Genomic DNA, 3,887 nt, shown 5'->3' on the forward strand with positions numbered 1-3,887 from the left:
CAGCACAACTGTAGCCATAACTACACTGCATTAAAAGAGCACCCCTTCTGAAAATTAGCTCTGGCTCCCTAAACTGTATCACTAGGGGTCCTTAAGCAGAATTTCAGCTCGGGTTGAGGGCTGGGAGGGACCCCAGGTGAGTGAGACATGGCACTAAGACGCACACGACACCAGGGCAGTGCAAAGGACACAGGTGGGTGTCCCAGAGCTGAGCGCTCCCCCCAGGAGAGGGTGTGGGGCCTGTGCTGACGGGACTATGCTTCTTATGCAGAAAGTCAGCCACTTTGCCCGCAGCTGTGCAGATGGGTGGTAATTGTACCACTGCCTAAGTGTGGAGTGAGTCCAGGGCGGGCCTGGCTTCATCGCCCCTCTGTCACCATGGCCCCGGCCCCGGCCCCGGCCCATCCTGGAGCTGTACTCAACCAAGGGCCCCGCCGCTCAGAGCAGCATCACGGCAAGCCCACGAAAGACACAGACTCAGGCCGGCCGAGTGGTTTCTCCCAGATCCCACACGGCCTGGATCCACACAGGGTCTAAGACACCCCAGTGTAGAAAGACCCTTTGGAAAGCTGATGAAAAGTGGAGCTGGAAGCAGGCACTTGGCTTCCCGGTGATTCCGGCCTAGGACCGCAGTGTCCCACACTGGAGAGCCTCGGCTCGGCTCCCCGCCCTGCCCTGGCTGCAGCTTCCTGCTAACAGGCACCCCGGGAGACACAGCCTGGCTTTGGGAACTCAAACAGGCTGGCAGCGCTCACGCTCCTCTCCCTCTCAAGTATTTTTTGAAAGGTTAAGTTTATTTTGGTGCAAAAAAATTTTAAATTCGTGTATAGGATGGGATCATGGAAAATATGTACTATTTCAAACTTCTTGCACCAACACAAACCTGTCTTCTCATCCCATTTGTCCTGGGACTCTTGGAGGGCCGCTCCCTGTGTGTGCCGCGGTGGCTCTGGAACAACACCCCCAGGCCTCACAGACTTTCAGGGGGGCACCTGCACCACAGGACTGAAATGGCCAGACCTGCCGCTTTAACCGCCTTCCACCAACATGCTGCAGCACCCTGGCTACACCCGGCAGGCAGCAACTCTAAGCCAGCGTTTGTCACACGCGGGGCACAGGGACCGCTGTGGGGGCTCCCCAGTGCAGCAGCGTGTGCAGCACTTTTCCTCGAGTAAGCTTCCTTCAAGGCCGCCAGCAGTGCCCCGCCCTGCCTGACCCCGTGCCCGTGGCGATCCCGCCGCCTGGCCTCCCTTCCGTGTCCCCAGCAGCCATACCCTCAGCACCCGCTTCTTCAGGCTCTTGGGGACACAGCACAGGTGGGACGTACACGGCTGGCCCAGGGCAGTGAGGCCAGCAGGGGTTCTACAGGGGACCGTGGAAGGGCTCCCTGCACTGGGTGCTGCCCTTGCTTCTGCCACACAAAGATGGATTAAGCATAAAGCCACGTCCTTGCTTCTCCTAAGATTTCACTTCATACAAAAATGACAGTTTAAAATAATCACAGTGTAACTGAGCTGGAAAACAGTCAGCAGCAGCATGGAAAAGTCATGAAGATCCAGACGGACACTGGGACTCCCGGTCAGCAGGAATTAGAGCTGCACCACGAACGTGCAGTGGAGGAAAGGGGAGAGGGGACAGGCCAAGGGGCTGCAGACAGTGACACGGAGAAGAGGAAACCCAGTGTTCCTAAGACTTGCATCATCAAGTTTCTCTCCCCTGAGAACCACAAAATCAAACTAAAACAGCAAACACCAGAAGTGGCCTCCAGAAGCAACTTAAAATTAACAGGTACAATGCAAGTCCACGAAGTCAAACCTGAACCCAGCCCCACAGGGATCCCAGCAGGCCAGGAGCGGCAGAGAGCTGTGTGAGGTCACACCCACAGGGAGGCAGGGTCCCCTGGCATCACATCCACAAGGAGGCATGGGGAGGCGGAGCCGACTGTCGTCACACCCACAGGCAGAGCACAAGAGGTGGAGCCACCTGACGTCACACCCACAGGGCGGGCACGGGGAGGCGGAGCCAACTGTCCTCACACCTCAAGGGAGGTATGGGGAGGTGGAGCCGAATGATGTCACACCCACAGGAAGGCTCAGGGAGGCAGAGCCCACCTGACGTCACCCGCACAGGGAGGCACGGGGAGGCGGAGCCGAATGATGTCACACCCACAGGAAGGCTCAGGGAGGCAGAGCCCACTGATGTCGCATCCACAGGGAGGCGGAGCCGGATGATGTCACACCCACAGGGAGAGCACGGGGAGGCGGGGCCGCCTGGTGTCCCCCCCGCTGGCCATCCCTCTCCTCTCATCCTCTGCCTCCTCACGTGGTAGACAGTGGGGAGAACTCTGTCCAAGGGCGGGTGCCTGTACACACAGGACGGCTGGAAGTGACAGCCACGTCAGGAACATCGGGAAAACAAACAAGGACAGAGCCGTAAACGAAAATATTAACCGAAAATTTAACGGGATTCGCGCAGTTACTTGATGTCATATACAGGCCATGAATGAAACAAGCCACAACCTACAGTTAGCTAATTTAACAACAGTGTGCGGGTGACAAAAAGAGGACCTGCAGACTGAAGACACACTGAGGAAGCGAGTTTAGTCAGTAAGCTGAGATCAAGGAGAGTGCACCTAAAACACGATTACGCAGAGCGGCTGGAGATGATGCGCTCACTGCATCTGGGAAGGCAGAAGAGGACCAAGCACTGGGCCCCGCGCTCAGATGCCCGTCTGGGAGGCCCTACCCTGTACCACAGTGCTTGGTTCAAGTCCCTGCTGCTGACGCACACTCCAGGGGGCAGCACATCATGGCTCAAATACTTGGGTCCCTGTCACCCACGTGGGGGACAGAGATGAATTTCCTGACTCCTTACTTCCTGCTGGCACAGCCCTGTATTTGGGGGACATCTGGGTCACAAACCAGCAGATGGGGAATTTCTCTCTTACAATGAAAATAAATGCACTTTATATATAAAAAAAAAAGAAGTTAAAGCACTCTGACTAGCACTGGGGAAGACCAGGATGGAGCCACTGAGATGGTCGAAAGACAAAGCTAGACCCACTATGACCAAGGGGAAGACCAGGCTAGATGAACCGTGACCCTGGCAGGGGGACTAGGCTAGAACACCACTGTAACCCTGGTGGAGACTAGGTTAGACCAATCGTGACCTTGGGGGAGACTGGTCTAGAAATTTTTTTTGCGTTTTATCAAAATTAAAAAAAAAAAAACATCATCCCAGCCTAGTCCCCTCCAGGGTCACAAAGGGTATCACCAGGTATCTCCCAGGGTCACAGTGGGTCTATCCTCGAGTTCCCAGTGTCATTTTGGGTCTAATCTAGTTTCCCCCATCATTCTAATGGGTCCAGCCTAGTTTTCCCTAATGTCACATGGGACTAACCTAGATTCCCTTGGATCACAAAGGCTGTAGTCTTGTCTCCTCCCCTACCCCAGGGTCATGATGGGCCTTGCCTCTTCGAAGGTCAGATTGGTTCTGGACCTCTGCACTGGACAATCATCAGACTGAAACAATGCAGAGGAGAGTAGGACATGAGGAGCGAGGGGATGGGAAGTGGTAGAAATATGAACACTGAGCTGGGCGAGTCAAATGTGTGCACAGGAAGTGGATATCACAGACATGAATAGTGACAGCAACAGCGTATCAACTGTGTTCATCAACAGCTATTCCTTCAGGGTTTATCAATGTATTTGAAAGGCACAATGACACAGAGAGAGGGAGCGACAGAGAGACTGCACCTGAGGTTCACTCTGCAAACTGCTGCAGCAGCCAGGCCTGGGGCAGGCACGTGGACTCTCGCCCAGGTCTCTCTCAAGCAGGACGCTGGATCAGAAGCTGAGCAGCTGGGACCTGAACTGAGCCCTGCTCTG

This window comes from Oryctolagus cuniculus, chromosome 13 (genome assembly GCF_051225735.1).
Source record: "Oryctolagus cuniculus isolate XC-2025 breed Fujian yellow rabbit chromosome 13, ASM5122573v1, whole genome shotgun sequence".
Classification (NCBI taxonomy): domain Eukaryota; kingdom Metazoa; phylum Chordata; class Mammalia; order Lagomorpha; family Leporidae; genus Oryctolagus; species Oryctolagus cuniculus.